Below are 13,457 nucleotides of genomic sequence, written 5' to 3'. Positions count from 1 at the left end.
TGTAAATGTAGATGTAGATGTAGACAAAAAACTACATGAAAAACGTCAAGATTACATTGTGAGTGCAAAGGAACATATTGAAACAGGGGCAGTAGAGAACTGTAGCAAAACCCCTAACTGGGAGACGGCGACTTAAAGCTTATACATGAAACAGTTAAACTAAATTAATTTTTTTTTTCCATGAGTGGCACGCAAATTTTAATTTGGTGGGAAAGCAGACGGCAACGTGGAATACAATGCCATAGTTATGGGCTAAAAGAACATACACATGAGCCACACCTAATAAAAAAGCATCTTTCTACTAAGGAAAATGGAAAGTAGCTAAACCTTAGAGTACTCACTGTGAAAAACCCCTAGAGGTCCAGGCTGGGAATCTTGCACATGAAATAGCACGTGTGTTTACAACAGGATAACGTCGGCCCTTTAACCCCAAACATCGATAAATGTACATGTATTTCATCGACGGGGCATTTATCAGAGTTGGATGGTATAAACAGAAATAGCAGACCACACGTGGTAGGTAATAGGAGCACATACTTATGGAAGATCGAGGCAGCAGCAGGAGAAATCAGCTTCGTACAGAGGTAATCTCCCTGTTGCAGCTGCCAACAACTAGTAGTTGGAATGAAGTGAACATGCAGAACTGTTTCCAGACTTTTATTTTCCATCATCTGCACCACAACCGAGTCTGCAGACACGTCCTTTGAAGCATTGGTGTGAGACATTGAATTGTTTCCAGACTTCGAGTTTCCACATATTCTTAGCACTCTGCACTCATAGAGTCTCGTATAGCTACGAAACGAGGGTTAGCATACTTTCAACTATCTAGTTCTATTACTTTCATGCTCTTCCAATCCGAAATCCATGCATGTAGATCATCAGAAAGAGGGAAATTCGCAGGAATTTTTTGTAGGTTAATGGATATTACACATATAAAATCAAACCACACCTGGTTATGATAGCAATATGAGCATACACATAACGAAAAAATCTGGAAAAAATGACCCGAAAATCGGTAAAAAATTACTAAAATCAACATAAAATACATATAAATGGGGAAGATACGACAAAATGCGGGAAAATTGTAGGAGAATGATAGAGTACTTAGATGTCTGCTTAGTGCGGGAAAATTCTTGTACGTGGGAATGAGTGTGAGATAGCAACAGAAATACGAGAAAAAAAATCGAAATGGAAGCACTGGGGCCCAGGGATGCAGTAAAGTGATCGTGAACAACGATAAGACAGCTGTAATAGACTGTTTAACAAATTTGTATCTGTCAGATCGCAAGCCGACATGCAATCACAAAGTTATCTGTAGTCACCCATCTTAACAGATTTTTTGCAAAGTGCCTGGACATTTGACTAAAAAAAACTTTTGCATCCTCCTTGGTTGAAGATTGTTGTATTACCAGGTTTGGGGCTGCGATATACAAGTACTGAACAGATCCCGTGTTTGACCCTTTGCAATACTGCCTAAGTGTTTTAAATTGTAACAAACCGCATTTACAATGGACTTCTCTGTACTCTCTATCAATCACAACCATGTGTTCCTGCTAACAGTTACCTTACAGGGCAGTTGCTGCATGTTTTTTTTTTTTTTTTTTAAAGTTCTGCAGTATGTTTACTGAGGTGGTAGGAACACCTACAAGTTGACTGAACTGGATGATCTAGAAAGTTGTTCTGGATGTGAGTAAGAGCGCTATCTACCTGCAGTCCTTAACATAAACTCTCTCCACATCACAACCAGCAGAGGACTTCCAAAGCATGTGTGACGACTCGTGTCCATGAGACCGATGGAAAACCTGTTTCAAAATGGCTCTGAGCACTATGGGACTTAACATCTGAGGTCATCAGTCCCCTAGAACTCAGAACTACTTAAACCTAACTACCCTAAGGACAGCAGACAACACCCAGTCATCACGAGGCAGAGAAAATCCCTGACCCCGCCGGGAATCGAACCCGGGAACCCGGGCGTAGGAAGCGAGAACGCTACCGCACGACCACGAGCTGCGGACGGAAAACCTGTTTCGGCGCCTTCCTTTAAACGAAGATGCATGCGAAGTATACCATTTACTGGTCACATTTTCGACATGAATCGAGTAGTCGTTTTCATACCTACTTTGATTCTAGGACACTGACAAAGATTTGTGAGGTACTGCAGACCCTGTATATACATAAGCTTGACGGTTGTTTTGTGTCTGTGCGTGTGTGTGAAAAGAAGGCATTGTGTTCAGAGATTTAGTGCAGCATGTCCACCAAATCGATGGAAAACCTGTTTCAGCATACGAAATATACCATTTCCTGGTCACATTTTGGACATGAATAGAGTCGCCGTTTTCATAACTACTTTGATTCTAATTCACTGACAGACGTTTGTGAGGTACTGCAAACAATGTGTGTACATCTGCTTGATAGTTGTGCTGTATACAGAGTTTGTGCAGCATGGCGTTTAATTTGACGTGTCAATCACCGCTGCTATGCATTTGTCTGTTTGCCCATAAGATGCTTTTTCCGTTGCTGGCGACCATTTTATAGAACAGATGGGAGCACAGCATAGTTTCTGAACCATAACTGGATGTGAACAGTGGTCACTATACATCTCCAGAAAGCTATATTGTACGTGTGTCACAAAGACTATGTTTTTGTTTGGTGTAGAAGGAAGTAGTTTTACCATCTTAAAGCTTGGCACCGAAGTCAGAAGGATAAAAAACTTTCAGGGTGGATGTATGTTACGTGTTAGACATATATTTCTTGCATTAGAGTATTAAGAGCATTGCACTCCGCATGACTAATATTTCGCAAATTACGAGGGCTATCCACAAAGTACATTACGTTTTGGAATTAAAAATAAATAAAGTATTGGAAATTTTTTTTATTATATACAGATGAAAGCCACACTTAAATACTACTTTTCTACATAGTTGCCATTTAAATTAAGGTACTTATCGTAGCGATGGACGAGCTTGGAAATTCCTTCGTCGTAAAATTCGGCCGCCTGCGCCTTCAACCACGTGGTTACCTCTTCTTGAAGCTGTGCGTCGTCATCAAAACGCTGCATAGCCAACCACTTCTTCATTGCTGGGAATAAGTGGAAGTCGCTCGGTGCCAGGTCGGGACTGTACGGAGGATGAGAAAACAACTCCCACTTAAAAGATTCGAGAACTTCACGAGTGGAATTTGCCGTGTGGGCCCGGGCGTTGTCGTGAATCAGCAAGATCTTTGAGCCCAACTTTCCCCTGCGCTTGTTTTGTATTGCTCTTCTGAGGTTGTGCAGAGTTTGGCAATACCTTTGAGAGTTTATTGTAGTGCATCTTTCCAGGAAATCCACAAAAATCACACCTTTTCTGTCCCAAAAGAGGTAACCACGTGGTTGAAGGCGCAGGCGGCCGAATTTTACGACGAAGGAATTTCCAAGCTCGTCCATCGCTACGATAAGTGTCTTAATTTAAATGGTAACTATGTAGAAAAGTAGCATTTAAGTGTGGCTTTCATCTGTATATAATAAAAAGAATTTCCAATACTTTATTTATTTTTAATTCCAAAACGTAATGTACTTTGTGGATAGCCCTCGTACATGACTTTAACATTATAGAGTGTTTAAGTGCAGAACCGTACAACCTTAGGAGTGCATGTGTTTATGTTCTATGAGCGTTTTTTTCTTGCCAATACCTGCTTGGTACTGACCCCAATACGAGAACAATACTCTAGTATCGATAGCACAGTTGATTTGCGGAAATGTTTCAAACACCGTCCATCTGGACCTCCATTTTGCATAAACCGCATGTTTCTGCTTAACCAGTTGTTATATCGCCACAACACTCTCATATGTACTCTACACCAATAAGGTGTGCTAACCTCCTCGACATGCACGCATCTGGATAGGTCTTGTGCACTTGGATAGGTGCTGTAAGATAGGTGCAGAACAGTCTTTGCTGAACAGCAGTTACGGACTCTGTTCACTCTCTTTCCTTCACGAGACATGAAATGTAGAATGTACGGTACCCTGCCACTTCTGGTCAGTTGGAAATGAAATCGGCGACACTGTTGCAATCAGCGTTGGTCAAAGACAATGCAGGGAGATCTTTCACTCTCCAACTTTATCCTATGAATGCAAGAATACTCTGACTCCCATCCTATTGGGAAAAGAATGCCAATCGTAGTGATAAATTTCGCACTATGATCGAACTGCTAGAAATATGTAAATAAGCTAATTGCATTGGTATAAGTCGCTGTCTGGTATACTTCAGTGTATTTGTCTGAGAATTAACCATGAATGAATGTACCGCATAGTTATCTAGCTACATTCACAATCTAGTAAATGTTACTCACTAACAAGGGAACCTCCCCATCGCACCCCCCTCAGATTTAGTTATAAGTTGGCACAGTGGATAGGCCTTCAAAAACTGAACACAGATCAATCGAGAAAACAGGAAGAAGTTGTGTGGAACTATGAAAAAATAAGCAAAATATACAAAGTGAGTAGGCGATGGCTAACATAGGCAATATAAAGGACAGTGTGAGCCCAGGAGCATCGTGGTCCCGTGGTTTGCGTGAGCAGCTGCGAAACGTGAGGTCCTAGGTTCAAGTCATCCCTCGAGTGAACATTTTACATTCTTTATTTTCGCAAAGTTATGATCTGTCCGTTTGTTCATTGACGTCTCTGTTCACTGTAATAAGTTTACTGTCTGTGTTTTGCGACCGCACCGCAAAACCGTGCGATTAGTAGACGAAAGGACGTGCCTCTCCAATGGGAACCGAAAACATTTGATCGCAAGGTCATAGGTCAACCGATTCCTCCACAGGAAAACACGTCTGATATATTCTATACCACACTCGTGGCGGCATGTGCGTCACATGATAGGAATATGTTGTCGACCCACCTAACTTGTACACTTGGCGAATGGGTAAAAAGATTTTTCTACCTTGCTCGATTTAGGTTTTCTTGTGCATGTGATAATCACTCCCAAAAAAGTGACGAAAACGTAAGAGTTTGTCACATAAACTGAAAATAAAAAATTAATATTTTCACTCAAGGGAGTGACTTGAACCAAGGACCTCCCGTTCCGCAGCTGCTCACGCTAACCACAGGACCACGGCGCTCTTGAATCCACACTTACTTTGATATTGCATATCTTACACGTGGACTACTCAGTTTGTATATTTTGCTTATTTTTTCATAGTTCCAAACAACTTCTTCCTGTTTTCTCGATTGATCTGTGTTCAGTTTTTGAAGGCCTGTCCACTGTGCCAACTTATAACTAAATCTGAGGGGGGCGCGATGAGGAGGTTCCCTTGTAAGTAGTGAAAATCTGGTGGAGAGACGATACAGAAACTGGGTAGCATGCTGTCGTGTCATTGGCTGGCGTTAAAACTACGGAAAAACCGGTAAAGTTGCTAAAATTGATTGCACTATGTCCCATATTGACGGTGTCTTTCCCATCCCGTTCGTCCACTGGTACGCTGTTGATTGACGATGATGAGGTCTCATACTCCCAGGAGCGTAGGGGACGATGCAGGAGACCCGCACCGCTGTACTAGGCAAGGTCTAGTGGAGGTGGTTTGCCATTGCCTTCCTACGACCGTAATGGGGATGAATGATGATGATGAAGACGACACAACAGCACCCAGTCATCTCGAGGCAGGAAACATCCCTGACCCTGCCGCGAATCGAACCCGGGACCCCCTGCGCAGGAAGCGAGAACGCTACCACAAGACCACGCGCTGCCGACAGTCGGCAACAGAAACCAAAACATTGCATCGAAACAAGCGTTCAGTTCATAGTGCTGTGGAATGTGGGGAAAAACCGCAAATTGGCATTCCTAAGAAGAAGAACAACACCAAAAATGCAACAGGAGCGTAATATGTAAGAAATTGTCCACGCAACCTGCCACTGATGATGCCTCGCAGAAAATAAAGGCGAAACACGTATGGCACTAAAATTGTGTTTTATTCAGTTGCTTCGGATGGTCCATAAGTAAAAATTATCAATATACCGCAATAAAACGAAAATCAATGCGCAAGCGCCTTACGTTCAGCACTGTTAGCGCTCTCTACCAAGTACACCAGTCATCGCACAAACGTCATCAAATCCGACAAGCTTACGGGACATGTTTCGAACACATACAACCAGTAACAGTGATAAATACTGCCAATTAAATTATGCTGAGAGACGCAGTAGACATTAACGAACATAACTGATGCGAAACGATATGCGAAAGCATCAGAAAGACTGCTGCGCTACAAGTCTTGTAACAAATTCGGAAAAAAGTCGGTCCTTTCTTTAGTTTGCCTCATTTTTAAAGTGATACGCACAGCACACCGCACGCTGATGCAAGAAATGCGTAGAGACTTACGAAAAACGACCCGCGCCGCAGCAGCCGGTACTGTATGCAGTGCAGTGGTAGTCGGTCGCGAGTTTCGCCTTTTTGTCCTTATATGCCGGGCAGCGGCTGGCGCCTCCCACCTATTCTGTCCACAGCCTCCCCTCTCACCCATAACCCCCACCCCCTGCCCGCAGCGATACTTGCACACGTCTGACGTTCGTAGTATCCCTGCACAGGACCGGCTGTACGATCTCGAGATAAATCCAGGGCTAGCTAACCGAGGAATAGGCCAATCACGGGAGTGTGCGTCGTACGTCGCCATTTTATTTCTCGTTTAGTTTTTCCCGGAATAGCGTTCATGCCCTGTTAAGTTGGCGATAACTGAAGAGTACTCTGGGTATTTTAGCAGATGTCATTTCATGTTGTTTACTTAGCCGTCGTCTGCAGAAATAGCGTGGCAAGCATGAGTGATAAGCGTTCGAGATCGCAAAACTTTTTGCATGAGGACACTTTGAAGCTCGTAGACACTGTAAATCACTTCAAGAGTGTAGTAAAAATATTAGTGCGAACATTTAACTAAACTGGTAGGGTACTTACATGTACAGGGTGATTCAAAAAGAATACCACAACTTGAAAAAATGTGTATTTAATGAAAGAAACATAATATAACCTTCTGTTATACATCATTACAAAGAGTATTTAAAAAGGTTTTTTTTTACTCAAAAACAAGTTCAGAGATGTTCAATATGGCCCCCTCCAGACACACGAGCAATATCAACCCGATACTCCAACTCGTTCCACACTCTCTGTAGCATATCAGGCGTAACAGTTTGGATAGCTGCTGTTATTTCTCGTTTCAGATCATCAATGGTGGCTGGGAGAGGTGGCCGAAACACCAAATCCTTAACATACCCCCATAAGAAAAAATCGCAGGGGGTAAGATCAGGGCTTCTTGGAGGCCAGTGATGAAGTGCTCTGTCACGGGCTGCCTGGCGGCCGATCCATCGCCTCGGGTAGTTGACGTTCAGGTTTCATAACTAACCTTTTTCGTAGGACTCTCCATACAGTTGATTGTGGAATTTGCAGCTCTCTGCTAGCTCTGCGAGTCGATTTTCTGGGCTGCGAACAAATGCTTGCTGGATGCGTGCTACATTTTCATCACTCGTTCTCGGCCGTCCAGAACTTTTCCCTTTGCACAAACACCCATTCTCTGTAAACTGTTTATACCAACGTTTAATACACCACCTATCAGGAGGTTTAACACCATACTTCGTTCGAAATGCACGCTGAACAACTGTCGTCGATTCACTTCTGCCGTATTCAATAACACAAAAAGCTTTCTGTTGAGCGGTCGCCATCTTAGCATCAACTGACGCTGACGCCTAGTCAACAGCGCCTCAAGCGAACAAATGTACAACTAAATGAAACTTTATAGCTCCCTTAAGGGGCTCCGGAAAGCCCTATACTTGCAATGTTAAAATAACGCTTATAAATTACATCTTTCCTCACAAAGTATTTGAGGTAGGAAGTTGAACTTTTTACAGATTATTTATTGGAATATGGGCTACAACTTAACACAGGGATTTTACAAAATTTTAGTTCAGTTATTAAAGATGATTTTTTTTCAATTGTAATGAAAATTCACAACATTTTTTTGCAATTTTTTATTTATATATTCAAAAATATACAGTTTTTTGGAAAAAGGCTGTGTTAAATTATGCAGAAGGTACTGTGTAACATTTACTGAAAGTTTGAAACAAATATGTTTCGAAGATCCTTAGAAAACATGTAATTAGTATGAGAAAATAAAAGTTTTGGGAATCGAGCGACAAAGATTGGATTAACTTTTTAGTGCATTCCAGGTCCATAGGATGGATTATCTTCATCCTCTGCAAACTCCTCCTCCAGCTTCCTCTTGTTCCTCCTCCTGTTTATTCTTGCTTGTATTTCTAGACTCTTTACAGCCCTGTCTGCAGCCCGAAGGCATTCCTTGTCTAAAGCAAGCATCGCTCATACCATGTTAGAACCTATCTTCATTCCCATATTTCTAAATACCTTGCACCTTACAATGTTGCCATCATTGAAAGTCGCAACAGCACCATACACACCAAAGTGAAGTGTTTCTATTCCAACAAATACAGTCTTGGGGATTCTCGACCATATAACACTATTTACACTTTAATCGGGGTTTTGAGTTTTTCCGTGAATACACTTTTTCAACAGTTCAGGTGCTGCTAAGTCTCTGAAAATAGGTTTTATCACCTCCATTATTGCATGAGGCAGACTATGCTTATGAGTGTACACTTCACCAGTTAGCAATCCTTTGTTATATTTACACCAACTGTCTTCTTCTTTGGGACACAAGCTATGTTGGGGATTTTCATCGTCTTTATTGTTTACAGTAATAACACATACCTTTGGCTTTCCAACATTTCTCCTTTTCTTAAAAGCCTTCAGAGGATTTCTAATAACTTTACTTTTACTCATTATTATACTTCAACAAAACAGAGACTCAAGAAACAGAATTAATTACGAATATTTTCGAGATAACGACAGAGTAAATAAACATGAAACAATCGACAATCACACCAGCGATATATATTGAACCATCACAGGTTAGCCACAACACATACTTTATCTCACATCACTAAAATGTACCTGATGAACACGGACGTTAATAATAACACCATTTGACAGCAGTTTAACAGCGCCACAGTGGGTCACGCCCATGTAGAACACATTTCAAAAAAAATTTAAAAATAGTTGTAGTCTTCGGAATTGAATAAATTATATATCTATTAAAAGGTAATAGTCTGCAGATTCAGAAAACGCAAAAAAGTAAAAATTGAACTTTTCATGATTTTGAGCCTTTCCGGAGCCCCTTAATTCGCCGACAGATAATGCTTAGCTCTGTCTTTTGTCGTTGCAGAGTTTTAAATTCCTAAAGTTGTGGTATTCTTTTTAAATCACCCTGTATAACGATCTATCTTGAATTTAGTTAAATGATCAGATATTTGTTATCTGACCGCTAAGAGATCTTACTAGGTTTCCGAATAAAGCATGGGAAAAAATTCGCAACTGTTTCCATTCACAAACAGCTTCACATAGATCGACAGATCAGCTACAACAGACTTACGATTATTATTATCATTTAAAGAAAGAGACACGTAAATATTATCAACACGAAAGTAAGCAGAGGCCACAGATTGGTGGTGTCTCATATGTGGAATGCAAGTTACAGATTGTGTGCAATGAAGTACACGATTTGGTAAAGTTTTCAACAGAAGGACGTCACAGAGTTCGATTCGAATACAACATTTCTAGACGAAATATTCGATTAAATGTTGCTGTATGGTAGATGGTCAATTGTAAGTAGGCGCATAATATAGAAGCAACTGTGAAATGCGATCTGCTTTGTGAAATAGGTGGTCATTTCAGTCTCTCCAATAAACTGACAATACAGACATCTTGGAGACTGACTGCCTAGCTTGCTGCTGTATTTACCTCTTACAATTAGAATGATTAATTCATTACAGCAGCAAAGGGTGTTCTATACAAAATTTCCTTCTTGAATTATTGAACACTATTTGTGCATCCACATCTGAAGTTCTTGGACATATATAAATTCTGATTATTAATTACACTCCTGGAAATGGAAAAAAGAACACATTGACACCGGTGTGTCAGACCCACCATACTTGCTCCGGACACTGCGAGAGGGCTGTACAAGCAATGATCACACGCACGGCACAGCGGACACACCAGGAACCGCAGTGTTGGCCGTCGAATGGCGCTAGCTGCGCAGCATTTGTGCACCGCCGCCGTCAGTGTCAGCCAGTTTGCCGTGGCATACGGAGCTCCATCGCAGTCTTTAACACTGGTAGCATGCCGCGACAGCGTGGACGTGAACCGTATGTGCAGTTGACGGACTTTGAGCGAGGGCGTATAGTGGGCATGCGGGAGGCCGGGTGGACGTACCGCCGAATTGCTCAACACGTGGGGCGTGAGGTCTCCACAGTACATCGATGTTGTCGCCAGTGGTCGGCGGAAGGTGCACGTGCCCGTCGACCTGGGACCGGACCGCAGCGATGCACGGATGCACGCCAAGACCGTAGGATCAAAAAATGGTTCAAATGGCTCTGAGCACTATGGGACTCAACATCTTAGGTCATAAGTCCCCTAGAACTTAGAACTACTTAAACCGAACTAACCTAAGGACATCACACACACCCATGCCCGAGGCAGGATTCGAACCTGCGACCGTAGCAGTCCCGCGGTTCCGGACTGCAGCGCCAGAACCGCACGGCCACCGCGGCCGGCACCGTAGGATCCTACGCAGTGCCGTAGGGGACCGCACCGCCACTTCCCAGCAAATTAGGAACACTGTTGCTCCTGGGGTATCGGCGAGGACCATTCGCAACCGTCTCCATGAAGCTGGGCTACGGTCCCGCACACCGTTAGGCCGTCTTCCGCTCACGCCCCAACATCGTGCAGCCCGCCTCCAGTGGTGTCGCGACAGGCGTGAATGGAGGGACGAATGGAGACGTGTCGTCTTCAGCGATGAGAGTCGCTTCTGCCTTGGTACCAATGATGGTCGTATGCGTGTTTGGCGCCGTGCAGGTGAGCGCCACAATCAGGACTGCATACGATCGAGGCACACAGGGCCAACACCCGGCATCATGGTGTGGGGAGCGATCTCCTACACTGGCCGTACACCACTGGTGTTCTTATTTCAATTTCCAGGAGTGTATGTTGAGGGTATCAATGAGGAATAAGATGGCAACATTTACAATAACAAATCATTATTTTTTTGTAATCCTGAAGTAGAAATGTACTATGGCACATATCTCACCTGAAATGTTTGAGGAACAGCAATTATTTCACAAATATTTTGGCTTGTGCAGTCATCTCTAGCAGCTATGTGTAATCTGAGAGGGGAAGAGGAAGTAACTGGAGGTGTGACCCCCACACTGTGTTCTTCCTTCTTTTCTGGTCATTTCACCTTCGAACCGTCAGTTTTGTTTCCAGAATAAAAATAGCTGTTCTCAAATGAGAAAGAATTAGCAGTGCTGCAGATGGTGCTGCTTCAAAAGTAGCTTGAGAAGAACCAGAGAAGGGAGGAACAATTGTATTGGTTAAAAAAGCCATAAAGCTCAAACGTTGAATCAGACAATAAAAATTAAAACGAAAGAGTTCAGAATAAACATATATTAATCCATATTCATGTGTTTCTTTTCTTTTCTTGTAACTGCACAAGAGAACTTAAATAATTTTAAAAAGAATGTCTTTTGTGTGTGGCCGTGCGGATCTAGGCGCTGCAGTCTGGAACCGCGAGACCGCTACGGTCGCAGGTTCGAATCTTGCCTCGGGCATGGAAGTGTGTGATGTCCTTAGGTTAGTTAGGTTTAACTAGTTCTAAGTTATAGGGGACTAATGACCTCAGAAGTTGAGTCCCATAGTGCTCAGAGCCAATGTCTTTTGTGTATGCTGTCCAATGTCATACACGTCATTTTAATAATCATGCTGGCTGTCTCCTTGCCTATACCAATGAAGTCTCCAATGGTCAAAGAAACTACCACAGATGAAATATTTTGAGTGTCTACAGGGTGGTCCATTGATCGTGACCGGGCCGAACATCTCACGAAATAAGCGTCAAACGAAAAAACTACAAAGAACGAAACTTTCGTTGCTTGAAGGGGCAAACCAGATGGCGCTATGGTTGGCCCGCTAGATGGCGCTGCCATAGGTCAAACGGATATCAACTGCGTTTTTTTTTGTTTTTTTTTTTAAATAGAAACTCCCATTTTTTATTACACATTCGTATAGAACGTAAAGAAATATGAATGTTTTAGTTGGACCACTTTTTTCGCTTTGTGATAGATGGCGGTGCAATTGCTAACAGAGAGGCCACTGCCTAGCGAAATCATTACAGAAGAGTAACAGGAATAGGAAGACAGAGTCAATGCTCCTACACCAGCGCTCCCGGTTGAGCCCCACCGCTGCCATACGGTACGCGTGGGCGATAACTATATTAAAGTACGCAGGCTTTTAGTCGCACGTCCATTGTTTCACTTTAGCTCTCTATTTACTTGTACACAGCTGAACGTGTTTACGACGTGTAGTGTGTAAGGTGTTGTGCGCCATGCCGCCCGAAAAAAGAAACGTCGTTTCGTGGATAGCTGACCATCCTGGAACATTTACATACGACGAAATTGTTTTAGATTGTCGAGTTTGCGAGTAAAACATTTCGTGCAAAAAAAAGTTTCAAACAGACCAGCATGTCAAGACAAGTCTTCATATAGCAGGAATGCAGAAGAAACGACGACTACAACAACTTCTGACAACAGCAAGTTGCAGTAGCAGAGATTTGTCCAAAGGTAACCAAAACAGACGGTTTAACATGAATCTATGTGAAGCATTCATTGCAAGCAATATTCCTCTTCACAAAGTTACAAACCCTATCCTCAAAGGCTTCCTGTGCAAATATTTCTTAAATCAAAATATACCAGATGAATCAACATTGCGTAAAATTTACATACCGACAATTTATGTAAATGTTCTGAAAGATACGCAGTGAGCTCAAAGACAGCATTATCTGGATTTCAGTTGACAAAACTACAGACTGTTATGGCCATTACATTGCAAATTTAATTGTTGGTGCTCTAAAAGAACAGCCTTCTTCTTCCTATCTAGCGACCTCCAAAGAATTTGAAAAAGTAAATCATTCTACGATCGCCAGATTTCTGAATGAGGGTATTAGAAATATATTTCCAGAATCTTCTGCGGATGAAAGGGTGTTTGCGTTTATTTCAGATGCTGCTCCCTATATGATCAAAGCAGGAAAAGCCCTCGGAGTATTATATACCAATTTGACTCATGTGACGTGCTTTGCTCATGGAGTACGTCACCTTGCTGAAGAAGTAAATTCCACGTTTGTGAATGTAAATAAACTGATTTCATCTACAAAGGAAGTGTTTCTAAAGGCTCTGCTCAAATCAAGACGTACAAAGAAAAACTACCAAATGTCCCTTTACCTCCCGAACCAGTGGTAACTCGTTGGGGTACGTGGGTCGAAACTGTGTTGTTTAACAATGAACATTTTGGTGCCATTAGAGGGGTAGTAAACGATTTCGA

At 42.4% G+C, this 13,457-nt stretch overlaps 1 protein-coding gene across 1 annotated transcript in view; it reads right to left on the bottom strand.

Annotated features, from left to right (window-relative positions):
• The window catches only part of LOC126210487 (ankyrin-1-like), a 57,301-nt gene extending 50,905 nt beyond the window's left edge, over nucleotides 1-6,396 (bottom strand). Inside the window, exon 1 of the mRNA XM_049939720.1 lies at nucleotides 6,354-6,396. The gene's annotated coding sequence lies outside the window, so the exon portion shown is untranslated. The remainder of the gene's footprint in view (nucleotides 1-6,353) is intronic.
• Between the last annotated feature and the right edge of the window lie 7,061 nt (nucleotides 6,397-13,457).

This window comes from Schistocerca nitens, chromosome 10 (genome assembly GCF_023898315.1).
Source record: "Schistocerca nitens isolate TAMUIC-IGC-003100 chromosome 10, iqSchNite1.1, whole genome shotgun sequence".
Lineage (NCBI taxonomy): Eukaryota > Metazoa > Arthropoda > Insecta > Orthoptera > Acrididae > Schistocerca > Schistocerca nitens.
The sequence above is the reverse complement of the archived record's forward strand: the minus strand, read 5'-3'. Positions and strand labels throughout refer to the sequence as shown.